Genomic DNA, 20,912 nt, shown 5'->3' with positions numbered 1-20,912 from the left:
CATCTCAGGCAATTTGTTAAAATCACTTCAAGTCTCTGAATGATGGTAATGATCACCGACTGAGGGTGGAGTGCAGTAAGGTGAGTGGCATGATGAATGGCAGATGACAAACATCCACCTTTCAGATTAACTTCCATCTGTGCCCTTCCATGGACTCTCTCACTATACCTCATCACATCCTACTTTTCACCTTACTTACCTTCAGCACTGTCGTGGAAATTATCCTCACTTTTTTTGTTTTTGTTGTTTAAATAGAGAGCTGAAGCAGAGAAGAAATAAATTACTATGGTCATCCAGGTCTGCCCAGTTCTCCAGCACTGATGCAGGCAGAGACCTCCATCTCTTGCACTTTTGGAGCTGCAGAAAATCTTATGGCTTTTTGCCCCTTAAGGAAGTGCTGAGAGCTCGGCTGCTCCCTCCCCTTACGACAGCCACTACATCACCAGACATTGCAAAACCAGTCACGAGGAGGCGGAACAGTTAAGGGCATAAGTACCAGCGTCAGACCTTGTGAAGGTGCTTCAGGTTTGGTGCATGTGCTCTAGGAGCTGCCAAATTTAAAGACACTCAAGAAGATTTTTGGAGAAGCATTCACAGAGACAGGCTGATTCCATGTGTCTATCAGTAATGCTCAAATGTCAGCACTTCCAGGCTAGGAGCTTAAGAAGTCCTCACCTGCTATAGGGTTGCTAATGGCCATTATCCCTGTTTCATAAATGGGGAAAGTCAGACACACAATAATAAAACAATTCGTCTCCAGTAAATCACAGATCAAAGTTGGAATTAAAAAAAAAAAAATCCTGGCTCAAGTATCCTGTATTATCTACAAATCAACTGAACCACTCCTCTCAGAGTTTTACCTTCCATTCCCTCTCCATCAGTCCCACCTTCCTCTAATTGCAAATAATTTCTCCCTTTTCTATTATCAGTTTCCTTCATATAGTCTTTCCCACTAGCCCTCTCCCAGCAACCACCCCTTCCTCCCAGTTCTGCGCTTTGCCTCAGGTCTTTCCCTAAATTTCACTGCATCAGGCCATCTCTCTTGGACCAGAGCTGCTTCTCAGGAGGGGAACATGCAGCTGCTGGTGGCTGGAAAGTAGCCAGAAGACTCCCCATTCCCCATAGCTGTGCTGCTGGAGGATGCTGATTAACAGTGTCAGCAGAGAGAGCGGTGAGAGGCCTTGGCTGCTTGTTCAATACCCTGGAAGCAGCCCCTAGTCACTGGAAAAGGGATCTGAAGGAGAAAGGTTGCTCCCCCTGGCCTCACCCAAATGATATTTCATCTGGCATGAAGGACATGTTGACAGAAGGGTCTGTGTGTCACTGCAGATGAGAGGTTCTTGGCCGGTGGGGACATGCCTCCACCAGTCACCTCAACTCCAGCAAGAGGGTAGACAACCATCCAAGGCTTCTGCTCACCCATAGCCAGAGGTTGAATGCACAGTATTTCAGTCTGCTCATAAAAACGGTTGTCAGGCCAAGCAGAGGGAGGGCACAGCCAGGACAGCCAGCTCCCTTGTGTTATGTAGAAGAAACAATGATGAGGAACAGGTTTATTTATTGCACTGCCGCTCTGATTTGAGCACACAGGGGCTTCAAAGTGTACAGTTTTCATGTTAATTTATTCATAAAGTCAGGAGGAAGGGTTGGACTTACTACTTGTAAGCATATCACTGAACTTCTCCTTGGGTCTATTAATCTACAATGTCTTCCTCCAGTATTCTTCACTAGCTAAACCTAACTACACACCATTTGCTCTCAGGACATACAATGGTCAAATAATGGGGCTAGTATGGAAAGCAATCACAGGGAAATGGGTTTGAGCAGAGCACAGGTACTCTCCAAGCCTGGCTTCCCAAGCAATGCATCTCCAAGTGATGAAATGCAATGCTATCAAATATCATGACAGAAAGCATGAATAAATAAAACATGAGGGTGCCTCTTAAAAATAAATGTTGCTCCGTGATCTTTTTTCCCAGGAGAATGAAGTTTCCAATGTGCTAGCTCTCTCTGCGTGTGGTATCACATACTACATGGTCTGTTCCCTATAAACTCTCAACACATGCTATGAATCTGCCTCTGCAGTACAAGTATTCTAAATCAGATGCTTATGCCTTTTTCTGATCTTTTGCAGTCACACATACATACATCGGATTTTGCCACAGGCTATCTAACATTTCTCCCTTTCCAGCACCTGAAATGCATGAGCCACAATTTGGGTTTCTGTATGTTTTACTGCAGTTTCCACATAATCACACAGGAAAGTCTAATTCTCACCTTATGAGGCCAAGCACAAACACATCACACTGGGCACAGGCTGCAGTTCTAATCCTTGGCCTTCAGAAGTGTCATGACTGTATCCCTGATCACCAACAGGCTGTATTTCTCACAACTGATGGAAATATCTGAACCAAATTCCTTTGCAAGCAAAGCCTTACCCTTCATGTTCAGTTGTTTATCTGCATCATTTTACACCTCCTATTCCAAAGTAACACCTAAAGTCATTAGGCAATTTCTGCCCTCTGCATCTGTGCTCTCCTCATTTCAGCTGTGGATTAAGCACAGTGGTGGTGGTGCATGAGGTGGGCTCTTTCCATCACTGTAGCGCAGCCAGCTCTGCAAAGACGTGCGTCACCCTGTAACTACCCATGGCACGCTGCAAGCTTGCACTGCGCTGGGCCAGGGTTAAGGATGAATAAACAGATGCTCTGTGTATATTTTATGCAAAAAGACCAACCTCTAACGCAGGTCAGAACATGGTGATAAAGTAGGTACAGATCTCCGGCAGGCATCAAGGGGAAGCAGCTGTATCCACTGCAGACCCAACATGTCTCAAGGCTGAGATTTGCCCCTCTCATTCCTCCCCCTCATCCCCTTCTACTCATTTGCCAGGAATTCACCACGCCTGGCCCCTTCTCCATCCCAGAATGCAAGTGGCAGACACAGCTGGTTGGCATCATCCACCTTCCAGCTGCCTCTGATTAAGGCCCCAGAAAGGAAAAGAGGCTGTGGGTGACCCCAGCCCTGGCTTACTGCAACCACCTACCAGCTGTACAAATCCTCCTGCCTCAAGGACTGACATAATCTGGCACAGAGCTCACCAGAATGGTGCTGGCTGTACACACTCATGTTTAATAACTCACCAAGTGATCCTGATTCAAGTAGGGCTCATCCACCACCATCTGACATCATATTATGCGTGCCTCATCCTCTCTGATGGCATATTTCTGTTTACAGTAAGGGAATGAGACTGTTCCAGGAGGGCATATCCCAGGCACAGGGAGATTTCTAGCAGGGATAAGCCCTTGCTGCTTGGATGCAAGAAGGCAGATGATTTTTTAGCTCTGTGGAAAGGGACTAGCTGGGAAGTCATGACAGGTAAATGGTCTTGTAAAGTACCTACCTTGTGCATGGAGCAGATGGCACAGAGGCATCAGAGGAGCCCTGTAAACAACCAGTTAAGCTTTAGCCACAAGCTGTTTCAGCTGCTTCAAATATAGCCTGTATCACCTTCCAGCTGGGGCTGGAAAACATCGGGTCTGCTCTGCCTGAGGGGCTCTGTGAATTTGTATATTCTGAACTATTGCCAGGGGTAACTTTGGTGCTGGAGGGATCAATGCTGGGCCCTGTGCAGCGCATCAGTAAGGCAGTGGCTTATCCTTGGAGGAGGGAAGTTGGGGAAATTCCCTCCCACTCTAAACTATTTCTTGGCTCTTTACATTAGTTATCAGCCCTTGGGAGTATATTTTCCTCTCTCTGTACTTTTCTGTGGTCTGCATTATCATTTGCTAAATATTAGCACGTGCTATTTATCATGAGGTCCGCAACCCTCATCCACTCCAGAGAGTTTGTGACTAAGTTACAGCAATAAATTTTCTGATATTCTATGGGCTTTATAGCACTAAGAGGCACACAGCTGAAATTATTATCTCAGAGCCTTCAACCCCTAATCTCACAGTGAAACATTACTCACCAAAGGCAGAGAGAATGAACAGGAATGCAGGTTGTTTATACTCACAGCAGATTCGGACTCAGGCTCCAAGTTTGCTTACTAATAATGATGATTACTTTGGCTGTGCTGGTTTTATAACATGTTTGAAAGGCTCAGGGAAACCACGTTATCTGCAGCTCCCTTTCAACAGCATGTTTGGTTCATACAAGATGCTAGGCAAGCAAAGGAAATGGTGTGTTTGTGGACTGGGAATCAGTTATAATAACATCATAGTGCCCAAAATGAACACCAGGGTCTACAATTACTGCTGTTCCTCTGTGTTTATTGCAGAACAGAATCATCTGAGACCTGACTTAAAACCTATTGACTCCACTAAAAGGTTTTGCAGCAGGTCCTAGGGCCCACTTGGACAAGACATCATCCCTTACTGACCTGTTTTGCCCAGCATGTTTGGGGAGTTTGGCCTTTCTCCCTGCAATAGCTGTTGTCCAAGAAGAGTTTCAGACCTTGACTAGAAAGGTTACTCCAACACCTTCTCATTTCTGAGCCCCAAAGCCCCTTTCAGACTCATTCTTGGTTAATGACTAGAAATGCTCCAGCTTCTCCTGGCTACACCGTATGATTCCAAGCACCTTCAAAGCAAAGCAGAGTTCAGACTGAACTGGGAACATTTACTGAAGAGTATTAGGGTTTGGGTTTTTTTTTTTAATTAATGACATAAATTAAATTTTGCTTGAATGTACATGTGCAAAAGAAACACTGGTCTGAGGAGTCTGTATTTTTCAAAGTTATCCAATAAGCCCAGCTTGGTTTCCACCACAAATCTAAATGATGATCTAAACATTGAACTCCAACAACTTCTTTTTCCTTCCAAATATGAGAAATCATGGGCAAAGTCATTAGTATCAGAGAGGAGACATCTTCCTGCTCTGAATGTACCAGATAGTGGTACATGGAGCAGCTGCTGCTCTTTCAGAAGGGGAGCCCAGGGAAAGGAGAAGAGCAGACTTGTGGAGCAGCTGAGTGGCCATGTCCTGCATGTGGAGGGAACAACTGGCATTAGCAGGTTTTGCTTTGCCGACCTTATGGCAACAAAAACAAGAGAACTGGAGAAAAATATTTGAGAACAGCCTAAGAGCGAAAAATGAGGTGGCTTCCCCTGGACAGCGGGACACAGCTCTCTCCTCTGTCCCTCTCTTGCTCTCCTATTGCCACGGGAGCCAGGGCAGACAACACTTCCAAGTTCAGGGTTCACTGGCCATTCCCTGGCCAAGGCAAGACTCACTCTCCATCACACAAGGTCCAGACTGTCTCAACACCTCCCCTGTAAGAGATTGTTTTGCAGCCCCATAGCCCTTTCTGGCAGGAAAGCTGTCCTGGTCTGGAGCAGGGATATTTCTAAGTATGCCAGGCTGCTGAATGCAGTAGCCTGTTATCCCAGAAAGACTGAAGAATAAACAAAGAGGGACTGGAAGAATAATGGTCAATAAACTTCCTTGATCCGGAGGTCAAATCCAGGGCATATCTATATTAATCAACTAAAGGGCTCAAGCACTGGCTTGCAATTGTACTGATGTTGTAAGTAACAAAATTCCCAGAGATATTTTGGCCTGTGCTTACCCAAGCAGCACCCTGGTACAGTCCAGGGCACAGCATGGCCAGGGGACTTTTCACTGCAGACAGTTTGGGTATAGAGAGTTTGTCTCTTCAAATGGCAGCCATGCGGTGCCACTTGCCATTAGGGCCAGAGGACATTTTTGCCGCACAAGTGTAGCCCACAGGGACTCTCTCTCACAGTTAAATGTCCAAACTGGCACAGAGCAGCAGCTGCTGCAGTGTGTAGGGGATGCCTGGCAGATCGTAGCTGACTCCTCGATGTATTCAAACTCATCCCCTGCCCTCTCTGCTGCCTGGGAGACACAAAGGGAGCAGATGATGCTGGGGGCTGCGAGTCAGGGGGATTCCCCCTGGCACGGGGTTTTCCTACTGGTGGGCACCGAACCAACACCAGTAGCTCCCAGGATGCCTCCATGGTACAGGCAGAGTGAAGTGGCCTAGCCGTGGCACGCTGCAACACATCCACTGGCAGATGGTGCCGACAGGCTCGGAGCCAGCTGGAAGGGGTTCTAACTAGGCTGTGTCAGCTTCTGCCAAGATCAGGGCTGGGCAGTCCCTGGAGAGCCTCTTGGGCCATGGGGTCTAGCTGGAAGCTGCAGGAGCTAAACACACTGCTTTGCTGGAGTTGCCTGTTGTTACTGGGGGGTACACTCTACCAGAGGGGCCCCGGTCCTTTCTCCAGGTGACATAGGTTGTCCAAGCAAGAAGCTCCTTGCAGACTTGGCTGGAGCACGTCCTCCAAATCAGGCAGGACCTCCCGTACTTGAATCAGATGGTGAGGGTAACACACCTCCAGGCACGCAAGGCCACGCCGTGGTCAGCAGCGCCCCGGCAGCGCAGGGTGCACACAGGACAGCCGGGCAGGCAGAAGGCAGGATGGGTCTGGAGGTGCTCGCAGCTCTGCTGGTGTAACCCCGGCTGCTTCCATGTGGACAAACATCCCACAGAGCTGGTGTGCAAAATACAGACATGCCAGAGCACTCTGCATGGCTACAGTGCATAAATATCACCAGGAGCTCTTGACTGTGGGACAAGCTGTTATTCTTGGGTTGGTACAATGTATTTCTGGTTGTAAATTGTCATGTTTTCCATGCTATAGACTCCAGCTGTAACCCCAAACCCTTGCTTCTGAGCTGGGTAAGTTTCCACTGAAATAAAAAGAATGGGAAAGTTTTTCTTTTATCACTAACTTGGAAAAGGAAATGCCCTTTGGAAGGACATAGATTCCTTTGATGTCTCAAAATAGAGAAGAGGCTGTTTGCTCTTCTGTGCCATAAGAAGGATAACACTGCCATGTCCATTTTTGGGATTCGTTGTTTGCAAAGATGGGTAAAAACAAGAAATAAATAGCAACACTATCCTTCTCTCTCTTGCATTCTTGCTGTCCTCCACAGGGACAGCTGCCAGAGCAATGAAACTATATTAGGACCACTGCATCCCTTAGAAAAAGATAAACTCTTCCCAGGGTTTCATCTTTGCACAGTGACAAAAAGAGGGGGAGTCAGCATTAGATTCAGACATCCACATTTAGGTGTCTGCAATGTAAATGTCCACGTGGGTATTAGGTGTGTGAGCTCCCATAATTGTCAGCACTGATCTGGTCTTGAGAGTCTGAGAATAATTCAGCTGGTCAAATACCCATGATCCAGTTAAACATGACTGTCCAGTGCTTTTGAAAGACCCTAGGCTGAAACATCAAAGACAGAGCATGCAAATAATAGGCAGGACCCATAAATAAAACAAATTGTCTAAAATATCACTATATGCATATATATGGGCTACTGAGCTCTAGATATCTAAACTTTCCTTGGCTACAGCAAGGGCTTTGATGCTTCTAGACAGCTACATTCAGTATCAGAATCAAAAACCGATTGTGCAAAACCGGGTTCAAACCTACTGAAGGCCAAGAATCCTTCAGAAGAGACATATTTTCTGAAAGCAGATATTATTGCACTACTAACCTAATTTTTTTATTTTTTGGTCACGTGACATGAAACTGTCAAAGACTAGCAAGTTAAAAAAAAGATTTGAAGCAATTTAGTAAACTTATAATGAACAAGGGGCTAAAACTTCATTTAAACATCATGAAGTTTGAAGACTCAGGAAAGTAGAGACAAATATTCATTGAAAATATGTAATTTTGTAGAAAACACATTCAAGGTAAGAAATATCTGACCTAACTTTGGATGTCAACAATGCAGGTATTCACATGTGATCTAGTCACCATAGGCTCCTTTATAAACAAAAGAGAGAAATAGGCACTTGTAAGGTGCTTGAGATACCTACCTGAAAATTAGATGAACTGCAACCTTTCCATATACTGACTACAAAGGAAGGCCAGCATATCTAGTCCATATGTAGCAGATTATACTATAGACGGCTACATCTGGTCAGCATTAGAGCGTATTTAATAACATACCTATTTGCAACTGCATTCCTACTCAGATCAATATGCCTATGCACTCTGTACTCCATCCCTCTACTTACACTCAAGATTGCATCCAATGCTAGTCCAAACCTTTAGTCTTGAACTTCAAAAGCATCTGTAATCTGGACCCAGCTACACTGAGATCTATGAGTTACTCAGCAAGGTCCCACAGGTAAACACAACTTGCCAAGCTAGGACAAGACACCTAAGACACAGCTGGAGACACAGCATTCCCTCCGAGAGGGCTGCAGAAGAGCACTGACAGAGTAACAGAGAGGAATCATTACAAAACTCTTCACTTAGGAAAATATTTTTGCCCTAACCAAAATGTCAGTGTTAATGATTAAATACATTTCCTTGAATAAAACCTATCTGCTCAAGACTTCAGGAAACACATTTACAAACACCCATCATGCCAAAAAGTAAAGCAGTTCATATGATCTTGGATTCAAAAGCAAGCCAGCTTTGCATACATAAAAGAGCTGGTGAACCTTTTTGCAGTCTGGGGCAGGTAAATCATTTCTTGCACCAGTCTATCTTGAAAGTCAAAAAGCCCTGGGTCAGCCATGAGTGTGCCGGCATACCAGGGTATGGGGTGCAGTTTCTTGGCCAGCTGCAAAAGGAAGGTAAGCCAGTCAGTCATCCAGATCTATAAAGCAGCAACTTGCACTGTTATTAGAAGCCTGCCTCCCCATCTGGAAATTAAATGCAAACACATGCATATGCCTAAGTGTTGCTTAAGAGAAAATCACTGCCCTGACAATGCTGAATGGGAACGGGAAGGAAAGAAAAAAAATACAAACCAATATCTGTACCTTCCCCGTTTCATTTTCTTTACTGTCAGAGGCACCCTCATTTTTAACAGAGTGTAACTTTGGGGACAAAGAATGATGAGGTGAGGAAGGAAAGAAAACCTATTTGTTTGTTAATACTGTAATAGGCTAAGAAACATCTGACAGAAAATTTACATCACACACGTTCCAACTCCCATTTACTAGGTTGCACGATCTCTCAACAAAGAACAAAACACAGCACTGACATCCTATACTTCATTATTCACCAATACCCAAGGCATCTGCAGAGGTTTTGATAATCTCTAATAGCACAGAGGAGAAAATCTACCTTTCTTACTTGTGGGAGTCAGGTATAGCTTTCATACAGCAGAAGTCAAACCCTTTGATCACTATACAGCACATTAAAAAATGCATGTTAGTTTATAATCCTGGGATAAATCCTGGATGGTTTGTTTTATTCACTGAAAAAACATAGGGGAGAAGATAATTTAATATTCATTATTTTTCATAGTAATAAGAATTACAACAACATTTCAGAAGAAACAAAAAAAATTAAACAGAAATGTGAGAGTCGTTGACTTTATTACTTTTGCCAAGACAGGTTGGACCAGATGATCCTTGAGGTCCCTTCCGACCTGGTATTCCATGATTCTGTGATTCTGTGACTGAGTGAATTATCGTGACAACAATGGGTATGTCAGGCAGGAGCTTAACACCTGATCTTTTCAAAGCTTTGTGTCAATAAAGTTCAACAGCAACTCCAGGCACTGAAAGCAGAGACACATCACATCTGTGTGATCATGCCTGCACTAGATGCATAAACTAAAAGCCCAAGGGAGGAGATGAAGCTGCTGTTTTCTTGTGCCAGATGTTGAGCAAACAGCCCTAGGACCCGCAGCCCAACCACACAAGGCAGGAGGAAGCCAAGTGACTGCCCAGTACCAAAGAGCTGGTGACAAATCAGGCCTAAGAAGAAAGTCTCTTGGCCTTAGGCCAGTGCCCATCACTGGGCCATGTTAACTACCATGCCTGTCCAAAAATAAAGAGGCAACACTTCTTGATAAGGAGGAGGAAAAACTGTGGTGTGGTTTTGCCATTTTATGAGCTGGTCTTTCTTCCCAATTTTTCATGTACCCTTGCAAAAAAAGGCATTTTCTGTCTATTCCAAGAGGTGTTTTTTTCTTCTAAAAGGAAATACTACCAGAATTTCATAAAAGCTTGAAGCAAATAAGTATGATCTAGGGACTAGATAGCACAAGTTACATCTACAAATTAGTCCCTTATACACACTTCCCGAGTCACTGTGAGCCATGAGCATCCAGACTGAGGCAACTTTTGGCCAGCTAGGAAAAAAGTCTGTTGGACTCCAGATGGAGCTGTGTACAAGCTATCTTCCTCTCTCTGAGGCCTTGGCTTGGGCTGCAATGGAGTGACACCCATTCAAAAAAGAGGCCTCCACGTCTCTGGTGGTCTCCTTCACTCTTTGCCCTGAAGGCACTGACACCAAGGGTCCATCTACTTGGATTAACCAGCCTCAGGTCTTCTAAGGAAGCTGTGAGATGGCTTTCAAAGATAAGAGATGGCCCGGGGTGGCCTCATGGGTTAGGAATTTGGTTAAATATCTTCTAAAGGGATTTAGTAGGATTTGCTTCATTGTTTATGTTATGCAGTATCAGTCATCCTTAAGGCCCCAGGTCTGTGTATTAGTAAGGCTGGGAACATAACCAGCCAGCAAGGGATGCTGATACCATCCCCGTTATCCCCATTATCTTGTTTTCCACAAGTAGAAATGCTTCTTTATTCTGACATGCAGAAATTGCTACTTTCCTTGGCTCAGTTCACCTAAATGAGGGAATGTAAGTGAAATACTGAGCAGCAGGATACCTGGGACTGAAACTCCAGAGAGGGCTTCAGCTGTTCTTCCCGGCTAGTGGTGCTGGTAATACACAATGCTGAAACGACAGCCGTTGCTAATATATAGCAAAGAAATTGCAAGTCTCTGCTGGCCCCCAGGGGAAAAATAATCATAAGCCTTCTCAGGGTTTGTTAAAAGATAGAGGTAATTGTGGAAAAGAGCAACAAAAAGACAATTGAGCGACTGGACAGGTTGATTTATGAGGAAAGATTAAAGGAGCTGAACATGAATGGCTTAGCTAAATAATGACTAAAACAGGACATGAAAAGTAGCCACTGTCAACAGTATTTGAAGTGTCTGTCTAAAGGGGCATTAACCATTTGGGTGCGTACGCTTTGAATAAATGGAGGTCATGGAATAGAGGTAGAAAAGGTAGACGCCAGCTGAATGTTTAGGAAAGTTTCTTGAAGATCAAGACTGCAGGGGTGTAACTCCCACGGTGATGTCCTCCTCACTGTAACTGAAGGTGGAGCGCCCCCCAAAAGGTCATCTGCACTGAGCAGACATTACCTAAGGAACCTTTGGGGGGCTTCTACTCTTAAATGACTCACTGGCATGCCCATCTTTAAGCACTAATGCAGGGATGACCAGACATCAAGACTGTAAAAGCCCATTCACACCTCCATACAGCCAGAAGTTAAAATATCCATGCCTCGGGCCTTGTAGATCCAACAGGAATGAAAGAAAATGTCCAAAGTGGAGGAGAAGAGTGGCTCCCTGGACTTCTCTCACACCACTGAAAGATGAAATGGGGCTGGGCATGCTCCCATATAGTGGGAGGACACAGAAACATCAGCCTCTACACCCTACTATCACTTTGCCTCTACCAGCTGATAACTTGGACTGGAACAAAAGAAATGGTCTTTAGCGGCTAGAGGAGACCCTGACTGGCCATCACTCAGCCATTATAAATCACATAAGTCATATAAGGCACAGCACCCTCCTCCCTGCCTCGTCCATGCAGGGCAGGGGGTGTTAATAGCTGCCTGCTATGGAGCTCCCTTCCTCGTTTTGGCCATGGAGTCAGAACTCAGGTTCAAGACAGGAAAAAAATATAAATTATCTTGCCACATCCTGCTGCTTTCTTTTCATCTCATGTAAGAAAGGATTGGGCATGAAATATGGTGTGGTGAAAAGTCCCCCTGGAGAACAAAGCATGGATCTACTTGTCTAACAAAGTCGATAAGCTACTAGTTAGGGAGGAGGCATGCACAGGTAAGCCATTATGTTGATAGATCTTAGGTTCAGCTCCTATGACACAAACCCTTGTGTAAGTGTTGTCTCCATGTGTAAAATGAGACTAATACTTTCTCCCAAAGTCTGCCTGGCCTTGCCTATGTAACCACTAAATTACTCATGGCAGGAACTGCTTCTTAATAAGTGAGTGCACTGCACAACAGGACAGTCTTTGCTGAGGCCTGTAGGCATGGCAACATTGCTAAATCATTAGTGCACTTCCCAGCAATTAAATGCACATTTGATGCCCAATGGGCTACAAACACCCCTGAGTGGCTGTTACTGTTATGCTATTTCAGCAGCAGCTCACAAACCCCAATTGTACCAAGGGACCCCGTCCCAGAGGTCACATATATTTGCATCTTTGGTGGCTTTCACAAAATTGTGCGCTTTTTTCCCCTTTCTGTCCCGCTCTTCCAGTTCTCTTTTCATGATCAGGAACAAGGATTTTCCAAATCCCAGAGAACTTCCTGTTTTCTTCACTTTGAAGTAGAGAAAGAGAAGAGAGGGCAGCTAGAAAACAGAAGGGCTGTAGTACACGCACAGCAGAGAAACAAGCATGTGCTTGCAGAAAGACACGAGCTGTGAATTCTTCTATAAGCAGTGCAAGGGAATGGCATTGTCTTCATACATTTTCAAAAGGGAAGGGCAAATATATATGTGATCCATGCAAATATATCTTAATTGGTCATGGTGTCAAACGGTCCCTTTAAATTTAATGTAATGAGCGTTTCACTGTGCTGTCAGCAATCTCCAGTAGCCTCCAGGCACTAATGAGTTAGCATCAAGGTGTCAATGCTTTTGGCATTAACCTCAATTAGGAGGAGTTAGAGTGATCACTGAATGAAGGGTCAGCCATTCATTGCCGAGACATTCCTCTGGCTATAGCCTGCATTCTCCTACATGAAAGGGGCTGGCAGACTGGCTGCCTACTGCCTTCTCAGTAAAGACGACTCATACGTGGCAACATTACTGTTAAGTACTATATTTGAAACCTGTGCAGGTCTTGACAGGCATGGAGAATCAACAGTAACCCTATTTAATGAGGGCAATCAATGAGGTTCCCAGGTAAAAAAGTAGCTTGTGACAATAAAATGGTAAATATCTACCATTTATTCATGGCCAGAACTTTTAAAAGAACACTGGTAAGGGAGACAGTATGACAAAAAAAAGTCTGGACAGCAGGGTTATGCTTACAGAAAATAAATCACTACATAGATAACCCATTTAACTTTAATTCTGCTCTATTTAGCTCTCTCTAGACTTCCTGAAAGTTTTCCTATAGATAAACTATGTTCAGATGTCATCTTGCACAATCATTCTCACATAGATCGGCTTTTCTGGGGTGCAATCATGGATGGATCACACCTGCTTTCAAGGCTGTGTCCTCACTATTCAAGCAAGGAGGTCTCAGGACAGCCACCCCTAGCCTGAAACCAGTTCTCCAGTTTGTAGATTGCTGTTCAAGCCCAAGGACATGTGCATATTTATGCCAGAGGAAAACATTCAATGAGCAAATCTGTTTAGAAACCTCAAAGGTTTGTCAGCCACCATAAAATCTTGGTTACGTTACAGTTTAGCATTACAGTTATCACAATGGAAACTCTGGATCCATTTTAAAATATTTCTTAAATTTCTAAAATATATGGATAATACCAGAATGAAAAAAAGTCCCACCAGCCTCCTACCCATCCTTGGCATCACACACTCCACTACAACAGTCGACCACCCATCCCTGCATCCATCTATGACTGTAACTCCACCCGCCCCTAGTCAGGAGCAGCACGGACCCTGAGCAAAATGACCTGCAGCAGCCCTTGCACTCAACGGGAACCTCACAGCAAGCCCCCGATCCGCTCCCCTGTGACTTTTAGACCATGGTTCTTATCAGCTGAAACAAAACAAAACAAAAAAATAGAGATAAAAGGTATAAAGAATTCAGGTGCACACACCTTGTGAACAGCAGGGGTCAGGGGTTGCAGAGTACTTTAGCTAACTCTTTGTGGGACTCTTCATTTTTTCCATAGTAGAAGCTCCATATGTTTCCCAGCAATGGCAGAGAGGGAGGACCACAGCAGCAGGCTTGCAAAGCTTGCCGAATTGTAAGGCAGCACTTGTCTTACAGCTCATTCTGCCCAGGATCATTGTAAAAGTTGTTCTTTGAACTCCCTCTCTGCTTCCTCCAGCTCATTCTTCCTTCCTCCCCATCCCCCAGGCAATGATTTTTATCTCCAGGTCTCCACTTCTTCTGTGCAAGAATCAAAGGGCTTTCAAGCCTTTCCCTTGAGGTGACAGCATTACCTTCTCCTCTCCACCTGAGATGCAGAGCTCTGCTTCCTTAGAATATTTATTTACCCTATTCTGTGTCAGACACAGGCTCACTCTGCCCTCGTAATGAAGAGTTGATCTGTCTGGGCCAGCCACGCCAGACATGTTTGGACTCTTCTGGATGTGTGATTCAGATTAAGCTACAGTGAGTTGTACAGTAAGCAAAGACAGACAGGAGCAGCACAATGACAGCCTCCAATTACCTAATTTACCAAGCTTCATCTTAAAACTAATCAGGCTGTTTGTGCCATGTCACTCACATTTCACATTCTTGTGCAGTCATTAACATTAAACCTAAACAGTTCCTTCCCTCTATAGCATATTGGTCCTTGATGCAAGATGGCAGAGCTACTATAGTCTCTGTTATTAGCAGGTACCTCCAAGCCCATTAGTAAAGCATGTGCCCCACTCACTTTAGCACTGGTCAGCAAAAGAGACGGCATCTTGCCTTTGCCCCCAGGTAATCTATGATCTCCAACAGATCTGTGTCATGAGTCCAAATTACATAAGTCTTGCTGACTGAGGGGCTTCCTTCTTTGCTTCTCTGTGAGATCCAGAAAACAGCATCCACAAAAATTGTTAAGAGAACATCATCAAAGGTAAGAAAGTCACAGCCTCAGAACCTGGAAAATGTCAGCCTTAAGTTTTGTGCTTACGCATCACGGTGCATCACGCTGCCACATGATTTTCTAACAGGTTCTGTGAAGGATGAGTATTTCTGAAAGTGAGGTCTAAGTTCCTGAAAGGAGAAACAAGCTCCTTGCTTTTCCTTTCCCTGGATGGAAGTGTGTAAAAGGCTGGAAGGAAGTTTAGGAAGTCCATTCGCTTGCAGGAATAGGCAACAGATGCTTCATCAACAATGAAAATCTACTCTGCCCCCTCTCACATACCAGTCCCCAACAGTCTACAACAAATCTGACCTAGAGAACAAAGGACCAAAAGAATAAAAACCTGAAAGCCAGTCAAAGACGACGGCAAAGCTATCGACCCCATCCTAGCTCCTGGAAACATCAAGGGCACTTATAAAGGTGAAATGTAGAAAGTGGATCTCAATCCCATGCAAATCCAAGTAACAGGAAAAGCCTTCTTCAAAGCCCAGTCTGGAGATCGATATAAGCCTGAGCTGGGGTACAAAACACTGAGCTGCTATGTGAGAACCCTTTCAGCACTAACACTCCTGTCTGGCTGCAGGTAATTCCTCAAGGTTCAGAGGAAGAAATCCCCCTTAAGAACTTAAATAAGCATCATGGTCCTCTCTTGCTTGGATAAATCTATGATAATTGGAGATCCAGTCAAACAGTGGAAGTGGAAATCAATAAATGTAAGGAGAAAATACTGGTGTTATCATTACCATTATGTGGCAGTGATAATTTTGACCAAAAGGACCATTTGCGTAAGAACACAGTGGCTGAAAGCCATTCAGATGTAGATATCTGCACTGTAGAGGTCCTATATGTAGATAACAACATCTCAGCTAAGTACCAGAAGCTCCCTTTGTAGTCAGTACAGGAGAACTGTCACTTCAGATAGACAGTTCATCTCTTTCAGGCACCTACTTTAGGATGAGAAGATTTGTGCCTCAAAAGCAGCTGCTTCTCTCCATTACCTGTAAAAGGAATTTTTCTCAGATGGGAACATCTGCACTATAAATCCCTATGGCTTATATGTCTGCACTTGGTCAGATGAATCCCACCTCATGAATTTTTCATTATTACAGCCATCACATGAGGACTGGATGGCTTTTTAAAAAATACACCATAGCTTGAAGAGGAGCATAGGCTCGATACAAAAATTACTGGTCAAACTTCTATTATCTTAGGAAAAGAAGACAGGATTTGGACAGATGTCCCAAACCATCTCTGAACCTGGTGTCTTCATATTGAAAGTAGCCACATAATAGAATTATGTTCTATCATTATTCTGGTTTTTATTTATTTGGTAGGTCAAACTTTGTGTCCATTAGTTTTAAATCTACATGTTTGTGAGTTCTGTTTTACGGTATGACACTAGAATCACAGTTAAGCAGACATTATCAAACATTATACATTCAGTTTAACATCCCTAGAGCTAGGTTGCCTAAAATGTTTACTTGCTTGTAAACATCCATTTTATTTCAACTTTTGAAGAGAGGAAGTCTTCGTGAAATAATCTGTGTCTGTCTTTCCCTAGCAAGACGCTGCCTGCATTGTCCACTTCAAAAGGTTCTAAAAGGCTTTTGTTTTTCCCTTGGAAGTCTGGGATTTCTCTTTTTCTATTTTTTTCAGATTTTGGGCATTGTTTTTTATAGCAACAGAATGCATTTTTGCAGTGATAAAAATACATTTTCTACATTTGTGATTTCATAAATTTTAAGAGCAAAAGGGGCTATTACATTCATCCAGCCTGGGACATTGATAGATACACTGCACAGGAGCTAACAGACCAGAGCACAGTCCCTTTGAGAATGCAGGAGACAATCTGTGCAGCTCTTCAGCCTCCCTCCTCATCACCATCATGAGGCCAACAACCTCAGAGTGCTCTTGTCTAACATAGACCCTACCTGTAGTGCAACTTGACAGAATCTTTATTTAAACACAACATTTTGGAGAAAGCCAGACCGCTTTCCCAAGTACTCAGAGAAAGCAAAGGTCACCCCACCCCCATCACCCCAGAGCATCTCTACCACATCTCATTGACCCCATTTGGTCTCGCAGCAGTGTCAGACACCGCAAATCAGTAGCTTCTGTCCGTGCACCCATACTTTATCCTTTACCTGCCTGGTTCTCTCATCGGGATGTGAAGCACTTGGCCTCCGGGACTCAGCTTATTGCCTCATAAAGCAGGATGGGAAGATTATTAATGTGGCAGAACTGCAGGATTTTCCAAGCAACTTATGAGTTACCATGGCAGTTCATTAGCTCTCAGCCCAATGACTCCTTTCCATCACACATGAATCGAACAGGAGGCACACACACATCTAAATACATGATAGATATTCACAACAGAAATACATCCAAGGGCACATTTCCTCTATTTTGTCCACTGAATGTCTAACAAAGGCACCAAAAAGTCACCAGTTATCAGGACTGATACCCAACCCACTGAAACACCCCTAGAAACAAGGAAACTCAAAATCCCCATCTGTTATTTTTTTCCTCCTCAGGATGTTTCTGACCGATGCCTGTATTTAAAGAATAGCAAGTACTTAGCAGAGAGCTTACATTTACAGCCTCCACTGACTGCACAGGGAGGCAGGTCTGGCGGTAGGGACAGAAGGCATTCTGGATTGCTCCCTTCTCTTGACTAAGAATAAAGTTTCTCTTTGCACACAGACAAGCTCCTCATCACCACTCAAGGAAGTATTTGAGAAAATATTTAACTTTCACGGTATTTATGCATGGTCTTAAAATAAAGCACACACTTCAACACTTCCTTGAATCCAAGTGGCATTACACGCGTGAAAAAACTGCAACACAATGTTTCAATACATTGCTGAGTTAGGCCTTCAACAGAGGCCCAAAAAACAAATGTAGTGTACTAGAGAGGAAAGAGATCTAGAGAACTAACGGGAGTCAGTGAAGGTAATAAGTGGACAATTAAGAAAAAGGTCAGGAATACAGTAACTTTCATCATTAAATTCAAAACCACAGAAGTAATGACACTAACAAGCTACCCACAGATATTACAAATACAGTGCTTTATAGCAAAGAAAGACAGAGAGGCAGGGAGACCAGGGGGGAGGGGGAGAGGGACAGAAAGAAAGGGAGAAAGACTTTGTTGCACTATTTTTCTCAGCTGCATTAATACTCTCTTATTTGCTGTTATCCTCTAAGAGTTTTTGGGGTATTTTAAAGAAAAGGCAGAGCTGAAATTTTTATATCTCCCTCTAGTTACAGCTGCCACACTCAGAAAGCAACCCCAGCACGTGTTACGTGCTTACCCAGAATTAACTTGCCTTTCCCTTTAAAAAAAAATTAATGCATTTATTAATGCAGTAATGGGACCCACATACTGGAAAAATCCCACCTTCCACACCATCCCATTAGCTAAATCTGGCTTTGGGCCAAAATTTAGTATTTCAGCTCCTGCCAAGGTTCAGGTTTGGAATGTTTTTACGTTGGAGGATTTTTCACCTGTTTCCTTGGCTTGGCTAATGGGAGCCTAATGCACGCAAGAGAGAGCGATCACGTCGGGCTGCTGGTTACTCACTTGTTTCAATCATCTTTCACATACACACTAACTTGTAGCATTCCTCCCCCCAGCTAAGTAATGCCAATAGGAGCTTAATGCAAGATGCAAAGGGATATAATATGATACAGAGACCAACTGACTTGAGACAATCCCCCCTGGCTGGAATAATTGCAACAAATTATTCAAAAAACTACAGCTGGGCAAAGAGTTAGATTACACCTTTACTAGGTGTAAACTTAGCGTAACTTAAACCAACCAGGTGTAAACCAGATTCATCAACACAATTCTGTATGTCTGGCAGGAATTCTCATGTCCAGCTAAACATGGAGGCTGGAGGAAAGAACCTCCAAGAAATTTGGACATGGCTTAAAGAAACCAAAGCTGCTGCCTCACCCATTTACCTCTCAGAGATCCAGGACAGGGCTCATCTCCTGCCGTCAAGTCAAAGAACAGTCTGTACATGCTGACCTGAGAGACTCTTGCAGACGTTCTGCCAAGACTGGGAGGTAAGTCACCTCACTAGCTGTTCACTAGTTGGCTTTACACAGCCAACACCAGCATTAATGCCTGTCACAAAGCCCACCTCAGCAAAAGGGCTGTGATTTCTCTTAACAACACAAGTTTTCAATTACTATTACCTTTTGTCACCTCATAAATTACTCCCTCAACAGATTTTTTTTTCATTAATTGCTATCAGCAGAAGACATTTTTCTCTTTCCAGCCCTCCCCATGCTTTAGCACCAGGAGCAGAGTTCAGCTGCCCTGTCCCCATAATTACTGAAGCTTCTCATATGGGAAATATCTGAAGGCCCTCCTACCCACACCACCACGTATGCTTGCTCTCACCACCTCTTCTGAAGCAGCACAGTGGGTTGGTAACAGTGATGAAGGAGTGATTGCAGTTTTTGTCACAGGTGAGACCAGTGACATGGCCCAAACTTCAGAACCATGGCAGGACACTTCTGCCACACCTTGGCAGCTGGGGAGCAACAGAGAAGAACAGACGAACTGCACTGCTTGACCTCAGAGAGTGATGAAGTTACCCATTTGACCCAGCAATGAGAAAGGCTGAAGTGATGCTCAGAGATACCCATTTTGTACATCCATCACATTTCCCAAGCTATGCCAGGGTTACCCTGTGTCTTTCACTGCTCTCCAGTGAATACCAGCAAAGCCACATCCTACGTTCCAGGGATCAAGTGTTTCCAACTACAAAAGGTGGGGAACAGGGATATGTATGTAGATACAGGTCATGTTCACCTGTCCTCTTTGTCTCCCACAAGTTTTGTGAAAGCAGGAGCACACCATACGAGGAGCAACAATACATGCAGCTTTATGGAAACCTGAAACGAAGAGGTATCCAACAGGAGGTTTTCTACACTGCAATTGTTCTCTAAACCATAAGAACATCAAATTGCTTGGGTTTATCATTTCTTTTAAAAGAATGCCAGGATTTACTTTGAACACATGGGACTGAAATCTGATTTCTTGCTTATTTGGTTTTTACATTTTGAAGGGTTTTGCAGTTTGAGGGGAGAAATATGTGTCTCATGATCACAAAATCCAGCTCAGAGACATGTCTGAGATCATGGTTTTGAAAAGGAGCCATGGCCACCTTCAAAGGATGAGGCACATTTCACCCAATAAAAGCAAAACATGCCATTTTGTGCTCTCCAGCGTGACTCATTTCCTGATGCAGTTAGGCTATGACTAGGAAAGTTAAGGTCTTAATCTTAAGAGATCATTAATGCCTTTTGTAGTGGACTTTGGGACCAGGACCACAATGCCAGAAGAAGCTTGCAGAGGCCTTTGTAGGAGATACCCTCTTGGAAATATGTCATGGGGCTCTGTTTGGTTTGTCCCTGGATTTTTGAGTTATGAAGCTCCAGTTTTGCTGCATTGCTTTGGTTTCCATCAAATCCCTATGAGGATAAGGTTGTCTCCAGTCTCTTTACAAGAAAAGTGATATAACATCACTTTCCTGGTTAGAGAATTCACAGGGTTTTGCATGGATAGCCTTACTACATCATTTCAAACAAAAACGAATAAACCAAGAGAAAAAGAATGCAACCTTCCTGCCATGCCAGCCAAATGAAACAACAGCTAGACAGAAGCTCAGACCCTGACGCTCCTGCATTTCTCTCTCTGCTCTTCAAGGTGCCACAGCAGCTATACAGAACACCACGGTGACTCCATCTCAAATACCATCTATCGGATTCAGCATGCTGCAGTTACACAGAGATTGACCCATAGACCTGTTAATGTCTGAGGACACAGCCAGCACCTCCTCTACTACACGCTCAGCCATCTACTCAGCAGATTCAAAATAGCACCAGAATTTCCTCCTCCAGTTGGACATAGAAAGGAACAGGGAGAGAGAGAGAGACACTGAGCTCATCCTAGCAACAACTACATAAGCAAAACACTCAAGCAAATATTTTCAAATATATCCGCTACAAATGACCAAAATGC

At 44.0% G+C, this 20,912-nt stretch overlaps 1 protein-coding gene across 3 annotated transcripts in view; it reads right to left on the bottom strand.

Annotated features, from left to right (window-relative positions):
• EVA1A (eva-1 homolog A, regulator of programmed cell death) overlaps positions 1-20,912 on the bottom strand; it is a 222,537-nt gene that overhangs the window by 85,957 nt on the left and 115,668 nt on the right. The window lies entirely within an intron of this gene.

Source organism: Phalacrocorax carbo, chromosome 3 (assembly GCF_963921805.1).
Source record: "Phalacrocorax carbo chromosome 3, bPhaCar2.1, whole genome shotgun sequence".
Lineage (NCBI taxonomy): Eukaryota > Metazoa > Chordata > Aves > Suliformes > Phalacrocoracidae > Phalacrocorax > Phalacrocorax carbo.
Note: the sequence above shows the minus strand (reverse complement) of the source record. Positions and strands in the feature narration are given on the sequence as shown.